Source organism: Homarus americanus, unplaced genomic scaffold, assembly GCF_018991925.1.
Source record: "Homarus americanus isolate GMGI-L3 unplaced genomic scaffold, GMGI_Hamer_2.0 scaffold41548, whole genome shotgun sequence".
NCBI lineage: Eukaryota > Metazoa > Arthropoda > Malacostraca > Decapoda > Nephropidae > Homarus > Homarus americanus.
In genome coordinates, this window is record NW_024713164.1 from 64,338 (window position 1) to 88,061 (window position 23,724).

Genomic DNA, 23,724 nt, shown 5'->3' on the forward strand with positions numbered 1-23,724 from the left:
GTTCACTTTACGCGGTTTTCACTTTCCACGGTACCCTGTGGGTTCAATTGACCGCGTAAATCGGGGTACTACTGTGTATATATATATATATATATATATATATATATATATATATATATATATATATATATATATATATATATATATATATATATATATATATATATATATATATATATATATATATATATATATATATATATATATATATATATTTCATTAGCCCAATAAAGCACGCGGACTTCTACATACAATCAACACCTCAACCCGCTAGGATTCGAACCCACGGGCCACGAGCCCATGACTGTGACCGGGGAACGCTTACCGCTGGACCATCAGGATACAAAAGCAGTCCTAGACTTTGTTATATTTTACACAAAGCCTGTTCATCGCGCTTAAGGCGCAGTGAACCCCTAATGGGGACTACCCATATCACGTAGGTGGTCAGAGTAACGTTTTACCAAATTTGGCTTCGAAACACGAGGATCCATATATATTTCATTAGCCCAATAAAGCACGAGAACGTGCACGTGCTTTATTGGGCCGTGGGTTCGAATCCTGGCGGGTTGAGGTGTTGATTGTATATGTATATATATATATAGGTATATATATATATATATATATATATATATATATATATATATATATATATATATATATATATATATATATATATATATATATGTGTGTGTGTGTGTGTGTGTGTGTGTGTGTGTGTGTGTGTGTGTGTAATATTCAGAAATTCAGTGTAATTTCAAACGCCGCGCCTTGGGCGATGTTGAGTTCAAGGTCATCTGAGGGAAGTCCGCGCTCCCCGCACGTAGTGAGAGGTTGTGGAACTAGGTCTATACGATACTAAATGTAATTTACCGAATTAATATGGAGGCGAATTATGAAACTAAACATCAGTTATTAAATTAAAAGTAATGATAGATCGTTTATCAGTCTGAATAATGTTACGGGTGTCCCAAGAAAATTATTAGTAAGCGGAAAATATGTCACGTAGGCCTAAGCTAATGCCTTGAGAGGACACGAGGCTGGCTGGCTCCCAGTCACGCGAAAGCGATCGGACAGACAGGACGTCACTGCGCGTCCGTCCACAAAACTGTCACGTGGTCTAGTCAACTGTGTTGCGCTATTGCAGTAAAACAAGTAAGTCTCATTCGATCTCAGAGAGGTTTTAGATAGGGCAGTGATAAAGTTAACAAGAGCTAACAGTGAGTTCATTTCAGGGTTTCCGTCAGAACCCACTTGACTGCGAGAGATTGACTGCCATTTGAGACTGCCGTTGAGGATTGATGATTGGCGATTGTCGCCGTTGGAACGATCAGTGCAGGCTTGTCACTGGTTAGCGGGGTAGCAAAGGATCTCTTTAGTGAACGAGTGCTCCCGACAACTAAAACGATACGGAACCAGCATCAGCATTGGGTGATCAGTTCTTACCACGTGGGTGCACAACACCACGTGTCCTCGGTCAGATAGAAGTATTACCTACTGGCCATAGTCGCCTGTTGGCGTTCTCTCTTCCTGCCCATGGATGCACTGAGAGTACACTGAGGCTATCTGAGTAGATTAATGGTCACACACTGAGACCAGGAGTCTAGGGGATACCTAGAGAAACATTTTATCTCCCTTATTACGGGTGTATGTTGAGTTGGGTGGTTCACGGATTTGGTGGACTCAGTAACATCTTAATAATAGTGACAATATTTTTGTGTGTAGTTAGTACCATTTTTTCAGTTACTGATATTATCTTGACGTGTGTAGTAATAGTTCTTAAATGATTTTGATAGTATTGTTTTTTGAATGTTTGTGTCACTAAGTGGAAACAGAGTGATACTGTGATTTATTTCCTTTAATGCATTTAATTTTTCTTTATAATTCCGATCTCAGGTATAACCTTTGTTCCCCAGAGTAGTGTTTAAGTTAGGTTAGGAATTGTGCATCTGATGGGGTGATATAATTTTGTTGAGTGCCCTTAAGGCCTATTCATTGTAGAGTTATTAATTTCTATTTTTTTTACCATTTTCTCAGTGCTGGATATCATTTTGTTGAGTGCCCTTAAGGCCTATTCATAGTAGAGTTATTGATTTCCTATTTTTTTATAAAATTTTCTCAGTGATTGATATTATTTTGTTGAAAGCCCTTAAGGCCTGTTTCATGTGTGCAAGCAACATTTCTTAATACTTAAAATTTATTGTTGTCTAATGAGGCATTGCCTGAGTTTCTAATAATTTCAATATCATGTATAACTTTTATTCCCCAGAGTAGTTTTTTAAGTTCAAGTTAAGAGGTGCGCATATTGGTGTACCATTATTTGATTGTGTTTGTAGTGTTGGAGGGAATATTAGTGTCTAAATTTTACAGTGTGTCTCATTCATCCCAGTCACAGACGCTATCCTTCCACGGGTCACGGAAAATTCATTTTGTTTAGTAAATTTAAGTGTTCTTCTGCTGGTTCGGGATTTTTCTCAAAGGGGCGCTTCCACTGCAATTACCATCTAATAATCTGTAATAAACCCCGAGTCAAGTGAGAAATTAAAGTCCAGTAAATTCCGACCGGTTACAAATGGTAGCAGAGCGTAGTTATTTTTAATGTCATGACTGATAGTTCTGTGGTTGGGATAATGAACGCCATCATGTGTTGGTTAGTAATGGTAGGGATTGAACTCGCACTGATGCTCATCCTTGTGCCCGGATTGAGTTGGGTAGGCTTGGCAGTAGAGATGTGTATGAGGAAGAAGAGAGACAGCCACGAGACCTTGGTACAGCTGAGAGAGGAGTTCGGGGACCTAAAGAGGGATTATCAAGCACGGGTAAACAGGTTCAAGTGGGAGTTTCAGGCACACATTCAAAGGTTCAGGGAGGAAACAAGGGGTGAATGTCAGGCACACATCCAGCAGTCAAGGAAGTGTCAGGTCCAAGTGGGAAAATACAGGGGTGCGTAAGTAGTTCAGAGAGGTCGATCGAGCCCTCCAGTTGAGAGACGAAGATGAAGCCGACCGATTACAGTTTAGGTGTGCATGGTAATGAGAAAATGCAGGTTGTCAAGGGTGAGTTGGAGGAGTCGTGAGTAGGGCAGAGGGGAGTGGAGAGATGGCTAGGTCAGAAATGGGCGTTGAGTAGTGGTTGCTGTCATGAGCGGGATTAAGTGTACGGTTGTAATGTCCAGGGCCTCACTAATATGGACTGGTACATTGTCAGAGGGCTGGTCTGCCGGCATGAGGTTCGGAGACGTGGATTGAGTCGATCGTTGAAGAAGTGAGAGCGTTCGTGTGGGCTGAGTATTGTTTTGACACTGGTTCCTCTTAGTTCAAGGGCCAGGCAAAAGGAGAGCATGTTTGAGTTGGATTGAGTATTGTTTTGACATTGGTTCCTCTTAGTTCAAGGGCCAGGCAAAGAAGAGCATATTTGTTTTGGACTGGGTATTAATTTCGACATTGGTTCTCTAGTTTAAGGGCCAGGCAAAAGGGGAGCGTGTTTGTGCTGGTTGGTTTTGAATTGGGCTAGGCAAGAAATGGAGTTGCTGGCTGCGAGTTGGAATAGGGCAGAGTTGAAGGTGGTTTCTAAGTTGTTCTCTCAGCACATTAGGACAGTGCTGTCTTTTTTTAGGGGGGTCGAGTGTTAGCGAGAGAGAGAAGGGGAGAAGAGAAGACGGGAATGCTGCGTTTAGCACGCTAAAGGGGTGAAAAGCAGTTTCTTAGAACAAATTTTTAGGGGGGTTGTATGCATGTTTTTCTCAGCACATGAGGACAGTGCTGTCTTTTTTTAGGGGGGTCAATTGAAATATTCAGAAATTCAGTGTAATTTCATACGCCGCGCCTTGGGCGATGCTGAGTTCAAGGTCGTCTGAGGGAAGTCCGCGCTCCCCGCACGTAGCGAGAGGTTGTGGAACTAGGCCTATGCGATACTAAATGTAATTTACCGAATGAATATGGAGGCGAATTATGAAAGTTATACGTAGGCGGAAAATATGTCACGTAGGCATAAGCTAATGCCTTGAGAAGACACGAGGCTGGCTGGCTCCCAGTCACGCGATAGCGATCGGACAGACAGGACGTCGCTGCGCGTCCGTCCACAAAACTGTCACGTGGTCTAGTCACCTGTGTTGCACTATTGCAGAATAAAAAGTAAGTCTCATTCGATCTGACACAGGGTTTAGATAGGGCAGTGATAAAGTTAACAAGAGCTAACAGTGGGTTCATCTCAGGGTTTCCGTCAGAACCCACTTGACTGCGAGAGATTGACTGCCGTTTGAGACTGCCGTTGAGGATTGATGATTGGCGATTGTCGCCGTTGGAACGATCAGTGCAGGCTTGTCACTGGTTAGCGGGGTAGCAAAGGATCTCTTGAGTGAATGAGTGCTCCCGACAACTAAAACGATATGGGACCAGCATCAGCATTGGGTGATCAGTTCTTACCACGTGGGTGCACAACACCACGTGTCCTCGGTCAGATAGAAGAATTACCTACTGGCCATAGTCGCCTGTTGGCGTTCTCTCTTCCCGCCCATGGACGCACTGAGAGTACACTGGGGCTATCTGAGTAGATTAATGGTCACACACTGAGACCAGGAGTCTAGGAGATACCTAGAGAAACATTTTATCTCCCTTATTACGGGTGTATGTTGAATTGGGTGGAGCATGGTTCACGGGTATTGGTGGACCCAGTAACATCTCAATAATAGTGACAATATTTTTGTGTGTAGTTAGTACCATTTTTTCAGTTACTGATATTATCTTGACGTGTGTAGTAATAGTTCTTAAATGATTTTGATAGTATTGTTTTTTGAATGTTTGTGTCACTAAGTGGAACCAGAGTGATACTGTGATTTAATTCCTTTAATGCATTTAATTTTTCTTTATAATTCCGATGTCAGGTATAACCTTTGTTCCCCAGAGTAGTGTTTAAGTTAGGTTAGGAATTGTGCATCTGTTGGGGTGATATAATTTTGTTGAGTGCCCTTAAGGCCTATTCATTGTAGAGTTATTAATTTCTATTTTTTTTACCATTTTCTCAGTGCTGGATATCATTTTGTTGAGTGCCCTTAAGGCCTATTCATTGTAGAGTTATTGATTTCCTATTTTTTTATAAAATTTTCTCAGTGATTGATGTTATTTTGTTGAAAGCCCTTAAGGCCTGTGTCATGTGTGCAAGCAACATTTCTTAATACTTTAAATTTATTGTTGTCTAATGAGGCATTGCCTGAGTTTCTAATAATTTCAATATCAATATCAAAAGCTCGCGGGCCGTGGGTTCGAATCCTGGCGGGTTGAGGTGTTGATTGTATGTAGAAGTCAGCGTGCTTTATTGGGCTAATGAAATATATATGGATCCTCGTGTTTCGAAGCCTGATTTGGTAAAACGTTACTCTGACCACCTACGTGATACGGGTAGTCCTCATTGGAGGTTCACTGCGCCTTAAGCTCGCTGAACAGGCTTTGTGTGAAATATAACAAAGTCTAGGACTGCTTTTAGTATCCTGGTGGTCCAGTGGTTAGCGTTCCCCGGCCACAGTCATGGGCTCGTGGGCTGTGGGTTCGAATCCTGGCAGGTTGAGGTGTTGATTGTATGTAGAAGTCCGCGTGCTTTATTGGGCTAATGAAATATACAGTAGTACCCCGCTTAACGCGGTCAATTGAACCCACAGGGTACCGTGTTATGTGAAAACCGAGTTAAGTGAACAACAACATATGGGATTAATTCCAATAGAGACTGGCCGGACCCCCAAACTCTACTTTTTCCGACACAATACCTATGTTCTAGTAAAAATAACATCTTAATTTTATGATGGTACATGCACACAATTAATACTTAAGAGAAATAGAGAAATACAGTCGCCAAGTTAATGTCCATTCAAATAATAGACTCAACTCCCTCCCTCTCTTCTCACACTACACTCGCTGGCTCTTCCCTCTCCGAGAAATTTTGGGGGGAAAAACCACTAAATTTTAATACCTCAAACTAAAGTTAGGATAATATAATTGACATTGCTGGATTCCTTGAAAGACCAGGAATATTTTGAATATAAATGTCATATATTTTGCACAAAAGATAACATATTTACTCAGAGTAAACATTATATCTAAAATTTGTATGTCTAATGCAAAATCTATGATGTTTATATTCAAAATGATCATCAAATTGTAAGAATTCCAGCAATGTAAATTATATTCTGACCGGGTAATTTGTATGAATTTTATGAGCTAAAACAAATATCTTCAGTTAATAAAAAAAAAATATTCTTCACACGGTAACAGATGGTCAGTCGGTCCCTCCCTCCCCCCCACCCCCCACCAGCCGTCCCTACCAGATGTGTGGGAAAACCAGAATATTTACCTTTTTAGTAATAAATAATACCTCAAACTAAAGTTAGGATAATATAATTGACATTGCTGGATTCCTTGTATGCCCAGGAATATTTTACACAAAAAATAACATATTTACTCAGAGTAAACATTATATCTAAAATTTGTATGTCTAATGCAAAATCTATGATGTTTATATTCAAAATGATCATCATATTGTAAGAATTCCAGCAATGTAAATTATATTCTGGCCGGGTAATTTGTATGAATTTTATGAGCTAAAACAGGCAGGCAGGCAGGCAGGCGGGTGCGAATCTAAAAATAGCGCCTCGAGCCGGACACTCTGCGCGTATACGTGGAAAAAACCCGTGTTAAGTGAAAGTTCGGCTCTGGCGAGGCACTGCGTATACGTGAAATCGCGCTAAGCGAAACAGCGTTAAGCGGGGTATTACTGTATATGGATCCTCGTGTTTCGAAGCCGGATTTGGTAAAACGTTACTCTGACCACCTACGTGATATGAGTAGTCCCCATTAGAGGTTCGCGGCGCCTTAAACTCGTTGAACAGGCTTTGTGTGAAATATAGCAAAGTATAGGACTGCTTTTAGTATCCTGGTGGTCCAGCGGTTAGCGTTCCCCGGTCTCAGTCATGGGATCGTGGGCCGTGGGTTCGAATCCTGGCGGGTTGAAGTGTTGATTGCATGTAGAAGTCCGCATGCTTTATTGGGCTAATGAAATATATATATATATATATATATATATATATATATATATATATATATATATATATATATATATATATATATATATATATATATTTCATGTAGATCCACAATGAAAACGTGGATAAGATAAATCTTGATAAAATCACACGGGAAAGGGAAACAACGGAGCACCTTAGCTTTTGTCTTTATTCAAGACAATTTATTGACGATGAATTGAAACACATTCGTTCCATTGCACAGAAACTCGGGTACCCTTCTGTGTTTGTTAATCGTTGTTTTAAAAGGGCAAACAAATCCTTTCATTCCTCTCAAACCAGGCAAATTCCTACACTTAAGAATATTTTGACTGCCCTATCGTAATGAATTTGTCCTGTTAGTTCGGTCCCTCAAGCTACTAAATATTAATGTTATTTTCAAGTATGACTCAACCATTACCAATATGTTCATAAGAAATAGCCCAAGTTTGAATGTAAATGGAAGTGTTTAATGTATTCCATGTAGCAAATGTAATTGTAATTATGTAGGACAGACAGGAAAAACACTGCAGCTCAGAATCAAATAACATAAGTATAATATCAGAACAGCATCTGAAAGCAGTGCCCTGTTCGTTCATGTTTGGAATAATAATAATCATCCCATTGCTTGGGAAAAAAGCTTAGAAGTATTTAAATCATCTCGTGTCACAGAAAGACTTCTGGTTGAAGCTAGTTTGATTAAGGAATTAAAGTCAATAAACCTTAGTGATAGTCAGTTCAAAACTGATATGTTACATAAATTTATTTGTTAGTGGCCCAAGGTTAAAAATGCTTTAAAAACCTTTGATCTAGATGTATGATAGTTATTTAGTGGGTCCCTTATTTTTGACCTGACCTGACTAGTCACGTCACCCCCCTTCTCTTAAGCTCCTCTACGTGTGTGTTGGTGTGGGGATTAGTGGATGACATCATTATGACCTGACCTCATGTTTTTAAGGTCACCCTGTATATTTAAGCCTCTCTCTGTCCCATATGGTCCAATTGCCTCTGAAGATGTTTGTAGTGGAATTCTCCCCTACAAACGCTGTTTGTCGCTGCCTAGCCGACCCCATCAATTCCCCAGTGTATGCCTCGTGGTCTAGGTCAACCAGCGCCGCCATACACCACGGAGCGGGGGTCAACTGCTAAGCCACGCCTACCCCCGCTATTTAAGACCTGACCTCGTGGTGATCTGCCTCTCTTTCTACCTACAGCCGCACCCAGCAACACCTCCTCCTCTGCCGCTGCCTGGCGGCCTTCGCTCCTCCTCCGCCTGCCTGGCGGTCCTCTCTCCCGCTGGCGAGCATGGCGACCCACAAGCTGTCCTTCTCTGAGCGTCCTCACCAACCAGCTCTCTACATCACGCTTGTAACCATGCTGCCTTCCCAGCACCAAGCTGCATTGTACATCCAATACAACATGTATAGAGAGAGCACATTGTGAGTTTCCTTTCTCCATCCCCATCCTGTTGTGAACCGGCAAAACCCATACCCCACAAGCTGTTGACTCGAGAATTCGCACTCACACAGGATGGAGGGAAAGAAACTAATCCGCGCTCGATCTTCAAGCAACATGGAAGGGCAAGCTTATCACCAAGCAGCTCATCGGCTCTACAGCTACTGTCTCTACACCACAGGTCAGACACCCTAGAGCAGCTCTGCTACTCTAAGCAGACAGTCGCTCCTCTTCCGACCCCAGCACACCCGTCCTGCCTCAGACGCCGACCCCGGCCCAGCAGTAACCCCTGCCGCCCCTGATGCGGCCTCTGTTCCTGAGTGCGGACCCACACACCCCTCTTTTCTCCCTCAGGTACTCCCTGCTAATGTCCTCCACCCTGCTGCTGTCGTGGACCCAGCTGCTGTCACGAGCTCTCATCCGCTTCTGCTGACGCAGCCCCTGCTCCTGACCCAGGCCCACACACCCCAGCAGGCGCATCTGACGACTCTGTTCCTGCCGTGAGGGAAGCACAACATTCATCGCCTCCACACACCCTTATTCTCCCTCTCTACTCCCACAGATATTGTGTATGTAGACAGTTGTCCCCAGCGACCGGCTCATCCACGCCATCGCCGTTGTCTCACATGAGGCACGCACCGCCCGTTCTGCCTCACATGTGCTATGCAACTCTGCAGACAACAAGTCTCCTACACAGCCTGGAGGGAAGGGGGAGTATTGTAGTGGAATTCTCCCCTACAAACGCTGTTTGTCGCTACCTAGCCGACCCCACCAATTCCCCAGTGTATGCCTTGTGGTCTAGGTCAACCAGCGCCGCCATACACCACGGAGCGGGGGTCAACTGCTAAGCCACGCCTACCCCCGCTATTTAAGACCTGACCTCGTGGTGATCTCGCTCTTTCTACCTACAGCCGCAGCCAGCAACACCTCCTCCTCCTCCGCCTGCCTGGCGGTCCTCTCTCCCGCTGGCGAGCATGGCGACCCACAAGCTGTCCTTCTCTAGGCACCTCTGTAGCTCTCTCTACATCGCAACATAACCATGCTGCCTTGCTTTAAAAGCGTTATACATCCAATACAACATGTATAGAGAGCACATCGTGATTTCCTTTCTCCATCCATCTAGTGTGAACCAAAACCAAAGCCACCCTTACAATGTCTTGGGCAGGGCAAGCTAAAGAGTGCTCCGTTGTTTCCCTTTCGTGTGATTTTATCCAAGATATACGTATATATACTGTATATATATATATATATATATATATATATATATATATATATATATATATATATATATATATATATATATATATATATATATATATATATATATATACACACACACACAATCGGCCCTTAACATACATGGGGGTTAGGTAACAGGAATACCGTGATGTTAAAAATCTGTGTGCTTACACTTGCCCCCTAAAAAACCCCTGGCCCCCCATGTCCTTATTTACCATATACACCTGTGTGTAGTTCGAGTTTTTAAGACCAAATTATTTGGCAAAAAATTGGGGGTCGACCTCTAAATGGGTAATAGTTTCGTTAGGTTGAAAAATATTTACCAGTAACTACCAGTAAACAATGGAAACGACGCACCAACGCACCACCAGCTGTGAGTGTCGGTACAGTTGCCAGGGCAGATCTCTTGCGTCATCATAGCAAGCCCAAAGTAGCCAAATGCATGGTATGGTATGCATAGGACGAGGTAAAACAAAGTATTCATTTTTTAAAGTTTATTTATAGATACTGTACATAATTTTTTGTTCATTACATTTGAAACATCAATCTGTGTTAATTAAATTTGAAACAAAAGAAAACTACAATACCGTATTTTCATTAAAATATTACATCACAAGTATATTTTACCTTAACTGTGACTGAATGAATATATTCTCGGAAATAAATATGGAAATGTAATATTTTGGATGAAATGACGTACATATTACAGTGGAAAGTGGGATAAAATCATAACGAAAAAACAATGACTTTCGCTTTCTTTCGGTATTCAAAAGATTTTACCGTAATCGCTTTTCGAATGGTTTTCAGTTAAAAAACTGTTGTACTGTACTGTATTACAATAATATTCTATCCTATCATTAGCCTCATAATCCCACAACTGAAAACCATTTGAAAAGCGATTACAGTAACATCTTTTGAGCGAAAGAAAGCGAAAGCCATTGCTTTCGTCACAATTTTATCCCACTTTCCACTGTAATATGTACGTCATTTCAGCAAAAATATTACATTTCCATAGTCTCAGAAATAAAAAGTAGTTTTGTTGAAAAGTAATGTACAGTATTTACTATTAAAATGCAAAAAGAGCTATAAAAACAATTAATACTGTACACCCGTAATGTACTGGCTGGCATCTTCACTCGTCCCTGCTGCTGTGGAGTACGGGTTGTTGGGTTCACACTCAGGATGGGATGGAGAAAGGAAACTCACAATGTGCTCTCAGTATACATGTTGTATGGGATGTACAATGCAGCTTGGTGCTGGGAAGTGGCAGCGTGGTTGGTGAGGGTGCTCAGAGGAGGACCACCTTGTGGGTAGCCATGCTCGCCGGCGAGAGCGAGGGCCGCCGGGCAGCAGTAGAGGAGGAGGTGTTACTTGAAGACTGGCTGTAGGTAGAAAGAGAGGTAGGTCACCACGAGGTCAGGTCTTATATAGCGGAGGTAGGCGTGGCTTAATAGTTGACCTCCGTCATGTAAGATGGCGCTGGTTGACCTAGACCACGAGGCATACACTGGGGAATTCGCGGGGTCAGCTACTCAGCAACAAACAGCGTTTGTAGGGGAGGTATCCAGTACAATACTCCCCCTTCCCTCCAGGCGGTGTAAGAGACTTGTTGTCTGCAGGGTTGCATGGCACATGTGAGGCAGAACAGGCGGTGCATGCCACATGTGAGACATAACGGCGAGGGCGTGGATGAGCCGGCCGCTAGTGGAGGCAACTGTCTAGACACACAAGATCTGTTGGAGAAGAGAGGGAGAAAGAGGGTTGTGGAGGTGATGAATGTTGTGCTTCACTCGCGACAGGTACAGAGTCCTCAGATGCGCCTGCTGGGGTGTGTGGGCCTGGATCAGGAGCAGGGGCTGTGTCAGCAGGAGCGGAGAAGAGTCCGTGACAGCAGCTGGGTCCACGACAGCAGCAGGGTGCAGGACAGTAGCAGGGGGTACCTGAGGGAGAAAAGAGGGGTGTGTGGGTCCGCACTCAGGTGCATGGGCCGCGTCGGGAGCAGGGGCTGCATCAGGAGGAGAGGCAGGGGGTACTGCTGGGCCGGGGGCGGCGTCTGAGGCAGGGTGTCTAACCTGCGGTGTAGAGACAGAAGCTGTAGAGCCGATGAGAGCTGCCTCTGCGTGGGTAAGCCAGTCTTCCATGTTGCTTGAAGACTGGGAGAGTGATCGGTTTCTCCTCCATCCTGTGTGAGTGCGATTCTCCGGGGGTCACCATTTGTGGGGTACAGGTTGTTTGTTCACACTCAGGATGGGATGGAGAAAGGAAACTCACAATGTGCTCTCTGTATACATATTGTATTGGATGTACAATGCAGCTTGGTGCTGGGAAGGCAGCATGGTTACAAGCATGTTGTAGAGAGAGCTGGTTGGTGAGGGTGCTCAGAGGAGGACAAGCTTGTGGGTCGCCATGCTCGCCGGCGGGAGCGAGGGCTGCCAGGCAGAAGTGGAGGAGATGGTGTTGCTTGCTGCGGCTGTAGCTAGAAGAAGAGAGGTAGGTCACCACGAGGTCAGGTCTTATATAGCGGAGGTAGGCGTGGCTTAATAGTTGACCTCCGTCATGTAAGGCAGCGCTGGTTGACCTAGATCACGAGGCATACATTGGGAAATTCGTGGGGTCGGCTACTCAGCGACAACAGCGTTTGTAGGGGAGGTATCCACTACACTGCCGCCAGTCACCACTCCTCCCCGCTCTATCCCTCCGCCTCCTCCACATCGTCACTACTGTTGTATTACAATAATATTCTATCCTAATTCACTTGATTAAATACTATGATACCATATTTCTGAATATTTTCATTAAAATCCATCAAAATCATTTTCCTTGTCATCGTCTTCAGCACCAAACAGCGCCTCCCAGTTTTCTCCTTGAACAGGGCTAGAGGGTACGTGTTTTTCGAATCGTTTTCAGTCAAAAAAATTTTACATCACATGTATATTTTACCTAAACTGCGCCTGAATGAATATATTCTCAGAAATAAATAGTAGTTTTGTTGAAACGTGATGTATTTCAATGTAAAATAGGATAAAATACATGACGAAAACAAAAGACTTTACCTAACCTTCCGATGTTCAAGACATGTTAATAATTTTTATAATAATTTTCGGTTAAAAGACTGTTACAGATATATTACAATGATATTCTATTCATACTGTGCTTGATATACTACATTCACGGAAATGTAATATTTTTGCTGAAATGACGTACGTATTGCAGTGGAAAGTGGGATAAAATCGTGACGAAAACAATGACTTTCGCTTTCTTTCGTTCAAAAGACGTTACCGTAATTGCTTTTCGAATGGTTTTCAGTCAAAAAAACTGTTGCACCACATGTGAATTAGGATAGAATATTATTGTAATACAACAGTTTTTTAACTGAAAACCATTTGAAAAGCGATTACGGTAACATCTTTTGAACGAAAGAAAGCGAAAGTCATTGCTTTCGTCACTTTCCACTGTAATACGTACGTCATTTCAGAGAAAATATTACATTTCCATGTTCTCATAAATAAATAGTAGTTTTGATGAAACGTAATGTATTTCAATGTAAATTAGGATAAACTACATGAAAACAAAAGACTTTACCTAACCTTTCGATGTTTAAGATATGTTACTCGTTTTTGTAATAGTTTTCGGTTAAAATACTGTTATATTAGTGATATTCTATTCATACTGTGCTTGATATAATACATTCACGGAAATGTAATATTTTTGCAACTACAATGCTGATGTCAACACAAGCGTGGTTACAGTGAGACTGACTGAGGGAGAGCTATGCGTGTGTGTGTGTGTGTGAGGTTGCGGGAGCGGGTGGCGTCCCGTGTTCGGTGCCGCTCGCGAGTTGAATGTACTTCAATGTATGGAATATTCCTCCGGCGAGGCAATCCGCGTATTTGCAAATCCGTGTATGCTAAACCTGCGTAAATTAAGGGCCGACTGTATATATATATATATGCTGATAACCACAAGGAAAAAGAAAACACGAAGTTCCCAAGCGCTTTCGTGCACTTCACATCTTCAGGGGCGAGTACAGACTGTACTCGCATTAAGATTAATTTGCGAGTATTATGGTATGGAAATTTCTAGCAGCGCCAGTAAAGTAAAATTGTTTAACGAGGTAAGTAGTCAGCTGTTAGGAGATAGTGTTGATGTTAGTTTAAGAGAAGACCACGTTGAAGCTAGTCAGTTAATGTAGCTGAGTCACGTTCAGTGAATGATGAATTACGCCTTCTCGAGTCACAAATAAAATTGAAAGAAGCTGAAGCTATAGCGAGAGAAGTTGGAATACGTCAGGCAGAAGCTAATTCAGAAACCTTGCGACTGCGTACACAGCTCGGTCAGAGTAACCCTTCTAGCACCGATGGCCTCACCCCCAGATCTAGTTTTTCTCATTTTGATCCAGCACGTGCTGCTAGGCTAATGCCCACGTTTTCAGAGGAAACACTTGATGAGTTTTTCATTGCTTTCGAGAGACTTGCTACCACTTTAAAGTGGCCTATAGAGTTTTGGCCCATTTTGCTTTAACAAGCGTTTGCAGGTAAGGCTCTGTGTGTTTTTTCGTCTCTTACAGACAGTGACGCTAAGGATTATTTATGTCTTAAGGAGGAAGTTTTAAAGGCTTATGTCCTTGTTCCTGAAGCGTACAGACAACGCTTTCGTGGCCTCCGTAAGAAGGCAGAGCAGACCCACCTTGAATTTGCTAGGAGTGAAAGAGAGGTATTTTCAAAGTGGTTACACTCCAAGGAAGTGAGTGATTTCGACTCCCTGATTGAGTTAATGCTCACAGAGGAATTTTTGAGAACCATCGACGAAGAGGTTACCTTATAGTTGTTAGATAGGGAATTTAGTACTATTGAAGAGGCTGCTAAACATGCTGATGGATTTGTTTTGAGGCATGGTAGGACTAACAAAGATGTTATGCCCCCACACGTTCAAAGGACTTTTAATCCCTCTCTCCACAGAGCCAGACAAGGGAATACTAACAATAGTAATTTTGTGCATGACAGGAGGAGCTGGACGTGTTCGCCACCTAATGGGGCGTCCAAATTTTTTACATACCCTTGTAGTTACTGTGGAAAGCCAGGTCATAAGGCAGAAGTGTGTTGGACAAGGCTGCAGCTAAATATGGGCAAACCATTTACGATTGTTGCTGAAGAGACTAATACGTCACCAGTCGGAGTGATGGCTGATTTGAGTAAGGCTGACATCATACCAATTGGGTTGGTTTTCACAAAAGGTGAAGTACGAGAGAGTGCAGTTTCAGTTCTTGCTTCATGAGACTTTGATCCTTTCCAGGAGAGTTTTGCGAAGGACCCAGACGTTGGTATCTTTCGTCCCTTTTTGTCACAAGGCACGGTAGAGGTTGATGGTGTCGAAACACCAGTCACTATTTTGAGAGACTCAGGTTGTCTCCAAACTCTCATCAAAGAGGGTGTTGTTGCGGCAAGGAAGACTGACAAATACGTCGCTTTGGTATCCCTTTGGGGTCAAGGTGTAGCTCCTTTGGTTTTAGTACGTGTCAAGTCTTCTTGTTTTTCAGGGATAGCTAACGTAGCCTGCATGCATGAGCTGCCTGTTACTGGAGTGGACCTCATACTCGGAAACGATTTGGCGGGAGGTCAAATGGGGAACGTAACCCCACCTCCTGTGCTGCGGGAAAAACCAGAGTCTACCGCAGAGCTGCAACAACTTGAAGATGATATGCCCGGTGTTTCCCCTTTGTGTGCTGTGACTCGTTTTATGTCAATGACTAATGATCATAATGTAACTCCTGTTGTAGATAATTCACTGTCCTTAGAAGGACTTTCTGCTAACCCAATTGCTTCCCAAGACATTTCTTCCGCAGATAATGCTGTGACCAGGAGAGTTGCTTTAATAGCTGCGCAAGAGCAAGACGATTCATTACGGCTCTTGTTTGATTCTGCCAATGATTCAGGCTCTACCACGAGATATTTCAGTCAAGATGGTGTTTTATGCCACCGCTGGCTCCCACCGACTATGTCAGAGGAAGACGCGGACTGGGCGTCTGTCGGGCGTCTGTCACTCAAATAGTTATCCCACACACTTACAGACAACATGTTCTAGCTCTGGCCCATGACGGTCGCTTTTCTGGACATCAAGGTGTCCGAAAGACGTTCAACAGGCTGGCCAGAAAGTTCTATTGGCCAGGTATGAGGAGAGATGTCACTAAATATTGTAATACTGTCATTTTTGTCAAAAGGTAGGCAAAGCCAATCAGGCTATTCCACCTTTTCCACTTGTGTAAGAGTACCTCACGTACCCGAGCCCTTTACAACAGTACAGTGTGATATTGTAGGCCCTCTGCCTAAAACTTCTAGTGGGTTTGAATAGTTATTTACATTCATTGATACCTCCACTAGGTACATGCATGCTGTATCTCTTAGGAAAGTTACTGCTAGGGCCCTAATATCATTCATTTTGTTTCTCATACTTCTACTGTTCGCTCATCAAGTAAGAGGTCCTTTGCACATAGTTAGAGATAGATTGTTAGATAGAAGTGAAGAGAGTATTGGTGTGTTAAGTTTAGTAGATGTTAAAGATAAGCTTCTAAGTTGTTGGAGCCTTGCCGCAGACCACTTACAGCAGTCGCAGTCCAAGACCAAGACATGGTACGACAAGCGTGCCAGACACAGAGAGTTCCAGATAGGAGATCAAGTACTCATTCTCTTGCCAAGACATGGACAGCCGCTCCATGCGAAGTTCAGTGGGCCATGTAGAGTGGTGAAGAAGGTAAGCCCCACGAATTATATTATCTCTACCCCTGACAGGCGCCGACTACAGCGCTTATGTCACGTCGACACCATCAAGCTGTACCACACACGCCCAGCACCCCCATTTGTTGCTGATGATCCAGTTCCCGTGTGTGCCGTTGACACTTTCTTGGTAAACGGTGAGAAAGAGGAGGAAAAAGAAGGGGCAAGTCCACTCGCCCTGTCATCAGTCTGTGGAGTTGCAGGAGAAGCTACAGCGTCTATCGGGACACCAGAGAGCTGACGTGCTGGCCGCCATCCAACAACATCCTCTTGTCTTCCAAGACAGGCCTGGCTGTACCACTGCCGTGGTGCATGATATTGTTGTTGGTTCTGCTAAGCCTATCAAGCAGGCTCCCTACCAGTGAGTGGTGCTCACCAGTCACTCTAGTACCGAAGGACGGCACTCTTCGATTCTGCATCGACTTCCGCAAGGTCAACACCGTCACCTGCAAGGACAGCTTCCCTCTACCAAGAGTCGACGACTGCATCGAAGCAATCGGGAACGCCAAGTTCCTCTCTAAGATTGACTGCCTTCGAGGGTTTTGGCAAGTACCATTGACCCGTCGTGCTAAAGACATCTCCAGTTTTGTGACATTAGGTAAAACCTATAAATTTAATGTTATGCCTTTCGGGCTTTGCAATGCCCCTGCTACCTTTCAAAGGCTGATGTCACAAGTTACGGCCAATTGGCCTGGTTGTGTAATATATTTAGATGATGTTGTAATTTTTTCTAACACTTGGTCAGACCATTAATGTCAGCTAGACGCTCTCTTCACCGAGTTAGAAAATGTAGGACTTGTTATAAGAATTTATTTGTGCTTAACTTTTGTATCTGGGACATGTAATTGGGTTGGAAACTTGCTCCTCCCACAGCAAGGTGTGACACTATTTCTCAGATGCCTGTTCAATGTAACAAACGACAAGACCGCAGATTTTTGGGTTGTGTGGGTTATTACCGGAGATATATTTGTAATTTTGCCGAGTTGGCACTACCCCTTACTGATTTGTTGAAGGGTAATATATTTTTGTTGGACTTCAAGGTGTCAGGATTCTTTTCAAAACTTGAAAAATGTATTATGCTCATATCCTATTTTAGAGCCCTAATTTTTCTAAGCCTTGCAAGCTAGCCTGTGATGCTAGTGATCTATTATTTAGACCCACAGAATGAACACTTATGTCATACCAAAATTTGTGCAAGCAAAATTTTATTTTATGGGGGGAAGTGTTACGACCGTGTCGTATTTTTCTATTTTTTTTTATATAACATGCTTCCATGTTGTTCCATATTATTCCTGTAATGATGTGTTATATTTACTATTATATAATCTAGTCACCTTACCCTGTGCTGTTAAGGTTTTAACTGTTATTATTTGTTCAAGCCCATCTTATTTCTTCATTTAGTTTTGTAACAAGCATTGTTTGTTTCTCTAATGACCATCTGCATTGTTAAACGACCCACCGGCGGGTCGCACGGGCGGGAATTGGCCCTATATATAGTGGTCCACCAACTGACAGAGTTCAGTCCAGTCCTCCTTGTCATTCAGTTCACGTTCTTTTGAGTGACACTTGTCACCTGTTACTTGTACTTCATTTTATTTCTGTGATTGTTCCTGTCACCACCAATGTGGTATATCTATGTGAGTACCTATTTATGTCTCTTATGTGTCCATCAGTGCTTGCTTAGTTACATTTAAGTAATTCAGTGTTGTTTCACATTAGTTAATTTCAGTGTTAGTTTTTGTATGTTTATGCAGTGTTAATGTAATCCAGTGCTTTATTTTTATTCTTTGGATGTTTCAATGTTTAGTATCACTTGTGTTTTAAAGGTTTCGATAGTGAATCAATTTGTTGTGACAGCCTACGAGGCTCTTTATTGTGTTAATATTTAATTTAATTAAATTCTTAAAGGTTTACTTTATTTTTATTCCCTTTTAATTTACTTCACTTTTTTGGGGGGGTTACACACAGCTACTCCTCGACTTACGACATACTCGGCCTACGACCACCCGCACATACGACCTGCCTCAGTCGGTACAACCACCCGCACATACGACCGCCGCAGTCGGTACTAAAAATTTTTCAAATGATGCACGTATTTTCTAGACTGAAACGTTTCCGTCCAGTACGAGAGCATCGCGTGGGCTGGGTCGCCTTGTGGCTACAGCACCCACGCCGTAGAGAGCTCAGTTGGTGTTTGGCTGTCGTTGTTGTCGATAGTGATCGCTCTGTGTACTGACAATATTTTTGTATCTAAATCACTTTAGAATGACAAGCAAGAGTAGAAGTGAGAGTGCTGGTGGTGCTCAGAAGAAAAGTAGAGAGTCAATTACTTTTGAGACGAAAATGAAGATAATAATACAGTATGAAAATGGAAAAACTGTAGCAACCATTTCACACAACCTAGGCTTCTCGCACTCGACCATATCTACTATTTTGAAGGACAAAGAACATATTCGTGAGGTAGTGAAAGGATCAGCACCTATAAAGGGAACAATAATAACGAAGAAAAGACAAGGTCCCATTCATGAGATGGAAAAATTACTTGTGATATGGATGGCAGACCAGATACAAAAGTGTGTACCCTGAAGCCTTCTAACCCTACAGGCAAAGGCAAGAAGCCTGAAGGAGCAGGCAGGAGATGAGTGCGACCAAATCTTCACAGCAAGTCATGGATGGTTTAACAGATTTAAGAACCGCTACAGTTTACATAATGTAAAGGTGAGTGGAGAGGCAGCTAGTGCTGATGTTGGTGCTGCTGAAGCTTTTAAGGAAGAGCTAGATCGTGTCATCGTGGAGGGAAATTATTTGCCTGAGCAAATATTTAATGTGGATAAAACTGGAATATTATGGAAGCGCATGCCAGAACGGACAGACATCCACAAAGAGGCTAAAACAAAGCCAGGATTCAAGGACCGAATTACACTTCTGTTAGGGGGGAATGTAACTGGTGTCAAGAAAAAGCCCTTCATGATCTATCATTCAGAGAACCCAAGGGTAGGGTGTGACAGTTGCCCCAACTTTGTCCTAAAATGCTGTTCAAAATTTTGGTGTTGCATATTGACATATAAAATACCCACGTGCAATTTTTTTAAGATTCATGCATATTTGAGTGAGCACCAGCAATTTGAAAAATAGCGATTTTGCTTATACGGCATACGCGCCTATATATGAGGTTACACAACCATCATAAGGGATATTAACACAAATCATTTGCCTGTCTTAATTAAAAGCTGTTATCACTAACACAAAAAAGTTAATCAATCTTATTCTCTCATGGTACATTAAGGGGTTTTATCATATATTCACAAGGTATTATTTCTCTAGAGCAAGAAACCATGATTTCTGTTCGGAAACAGATGATCGTTTGCGCTGATTAGGAACGCAGAGTCTGTCATTTTCAACTACTTGAAGGACTTCTTGAAAGCGCTCCTCATCCCTGGCAACATTAAGAAAGTCATGGCAAAGTTGTACACCACACTTTGCAGCCTCATTGACGACCTGAAGCTTGTCCACAACCCGTTTCATGTTCAGGTAGTCGTCATGATCCGCCCATTCACTGGCTGGACTGTGGAGAAACTGATAGGGCATGCTTAGAATGGTGAAGAACCAGCTTGAGTCAGGCCCAATTAGGTCCACCAGGGCAGTGCCACTTTCTGGGACAGGGGGTTAGATATAGCTTTCCATAGCCTCCATGATTGAGCCCCACTCTCTTAGTAACTTCAGTGCCTTCATGGCAAAGAAGGGCGTTCCTCATCTCCTCTTTTGTCCTTTCTTGTACTTGGGACGAGAACAAAGCCAGTGGGGCCAACTCCTCAGTTAGGTACCCAGTGTGTCTACCGAGTGCCACACGTGCTTTGTCAACTATTGTGGCGTCATATGGGGCAAATTCAGCCAGGGTTTCGACCAAATTCAAGTCATTTAGTGGCGCACTTGCTGGAACAGGGCAAACAATCCACCATGGGACATAAACAGCGACTGTGAACACAGCAAAACGTTCTAACTTGCTGATTTGACTTTTAGTCACACCCTCGGCTTTGGGAAACTGCTCTTTGATCTGGCCTGACAAAAGAACAATCTTGAGGGTATAGAGCAGTTTAGCCATCCACCTTGCTTTGTGAAGTGCGCCGGGGTAGACCATCGTGAAGTTCACCGGCTCGGATCCTTTAGTTACAGGCAGCAGACAAAGCTCTACCAGCTCCTTGTAGTCGCCACGTGTAAATGGTTGGGCTAGAGATTCACGGAAGAAGTCAGCCATCTCTCGCTGGCGCTCCCCAAACACTCCAGGCATTTCGGGGTAGTAGTATTTCTTTTTTTCATTGTACGCTAGTTGAGAGAAATGGGTCTTGAACCTAGAAATGCAATTATTGGGATTATTGTATTTCGTACTAATCTATAATATTGTTTTAGGGGTATTAAGATTGATATGATCGATCATTTGCTTGGTGTTAGTATATCTTATTAGTCTAATAAAAGAAATTCCACTAAATTTGTTCATTAGATAATAATATTCCTTGTTATTTTGTAAAGCCGAGGGTGCTAGCTCAAACATGCACTGATTTCCAAGAAAATTTACAGGGGAGTTTCCTAAATAAATACACAACACTAAAACTTTGAACAGCATTGTAGGACCATTTTTTTATTTTCGGAGGGCAACGGTCACACCCTACCCAAGGGCTTTTAAACATGTCAGCAAGCACACACTGCCAGTGTTTTATCGAAGTAACAAAAAAGCCTGGATGACCCTAGTACTGTTTGAGGACTGGTTCATGACTTGTTTCATTCCACGAGCCAAGGAGTATTGTCTGCAACAAGGGATTGAATTCAAGATTTTCCTGATTTTGGATAATGCTCCGGGACACCCACCACACCTGGACGACATGCACCCTGATGTTAAGGTAGTCTACATTTCACACAACACTACCTCTGTCAACCAAAGCCAATTATTTACGTACGACCTTCGCTCAGGCTGTTGCTGCTACTGAAGGTGAGAAAATGCTCATAGTTTTAGAAGAACTACAAAATTTTGAAATGTATAAAGAACATTAGTGCAGCATGGGATGAGGTTACAGGACAGTGCATGAATGGAATATGGAAGAAAGTCCTGAAAAGATATGTTAACAGTTTCAGAGGATTTAATGAAGATGAAGTAATTTCTGAGATTAGTAACAAGATAGTGGAGTTGAGTAAACAGCTTGAGTTAGAAATTGATAATGAAGATGTTGAACAGTTGGTGGAAAGTGTAGAGCTCAGTAACGAGGATCTTATTGAACTGGAACCACAGAAAAATGCAGAGGAAGAAGAGAGACAAAATGTAGAAGAAGAACCTGCACCCCCAAAAAGTTTTCAGTGAAACAAATGGAAGAGGCATTTGCTACAATTAATAAAGGAATGCAAATGTTTGACGGAATGGATCAAAATGTTGAACTTTTTGCCAAAGTTGACAGAATGGTCCAAGACGCACTTGCTTGCTACAGGGAGATTTAAAATTGAAAGAAAAGGCAAAATGTGCAGTCTAAATTGGACATCTATGGATTCGGATTACGAACGACCCTCTGGAACAATTTGTATTCGTTAACCGACTCCATTGTTTCAATGGGATTTTGGGTAATTGGTTCCAGCTCACCGAAAAGTACATACAAAGTAAAAACAAAATGCAGTAAAGTACACTTACTTTGAGGTGTGTATGTAGAAGGTTCCTGGTTGATGATGATGATGATGGGAATTAGAAGTGGGGGTGGAGGAGAAGGGAGAAGAGAAGGAAGTGGGGGTGGAAGAGAAGGGAGAAGCGAAGGAAGTGGGGGTGGAGGAGAAGGGAGAAGAGAAGGAAGTGGGGGGTGGAGGAGAAGGGAGAAGAGAAGGAAGTGGGGGTGGAAGAGAAGGGAGAAGAGAAGGAAGTGGGGGTGGAGGAGAAGGGAGAAGAGAAGGAAGTGGGGGTGGAGGAGAAATCACCATTCAGGGGACCCATGCTTGATGCTGTCATTTCACCAATAAAATTTTAAGTTCACTTGGTGTAATTCAAGATTATTTTCTTTAAATCAACACTGCACTGTGCTATATATTATCAATAAGTGAACTAAAGTTCAGAATGACCAATAATTTCAATGAAAAATGCAAAAATATTCAAGACACCAACAAAATGGCTGCTCTCTTGACAGTAAACAAAGCCAGACAGAGAGGGTACAGGGGATAATTCTCATAATGTCCAGATAATACATGTACAGTATTGTCAATATGTTACATAAATGTTAAAATGACTAATCATTTTAATATAAAACATTCAAAAATATAAAAAAAGCTCAAATTTATTGATACTGTACAGGGTATTTACTCCACTGGAAACGAATTTAAACATAGAACCGATTACTGAATTGGTTGAGTACTGTACACCCCCTCAGCTGATTCTCACAACAACAAACTGGTATGTTAGTTCCCTCTACAGTACTGCATATATTATCAATATTTAATGTTAAAATGACTAATAATTTTAATATAAAACATTAAAAAATAATAAAAAGCTGAAATTTATTAATACAGGTGTATTTACTACATTGGAAACGAATTTAAACTTAGAACAGATTACTAAATTAGAAGACTGGGCCATCAGCTGACCAGCTGATGTTCACAACAAAACGTGATTTTCATAAGGATTTCGTTAATCGAATTTTTGTTCGTTAACCGAATTGAAGATTCTTATGGAAGGTAATTCGTGAACTGAAATTTTGTTAACCGAGGCGTTCGTTAACCGAGGGACCACTGTATCTTATCAGAATTCCAGCAATGTAAATTATATTCTCCCCGGTCACTTCAATGACATTTTATAAGCAAAAAACAAAAACTCAACCTTAAGGACATAAATAAACAAATAAATACTTCACTAGATCTTCAGCGCTAACTGTCAAACATTTCTCTGCCTCCCTCCCTCCCTCCCAACCAGGGTTTGGTGGTTATACAGTAGGTTTTAAGTTTTTTATCTTATATAATATCTCAGACTAAAGTTAGGAGAATATAATTTGCATTGCTGGAATCCTTGCAAGACAGTGAATAATTTGAACATAAATGTCATATATTTTGCACAAGAGATAAAATTTTTAGTACATTAGTACATTCTAGTAATGTAAAGTTTTTCAACTGTATTTTTGGGTAGATTTACATAAATTTATTCATTTATTTTCATTCATTTACATGCACACACCATACTAAAAGAAACGTAAAAGA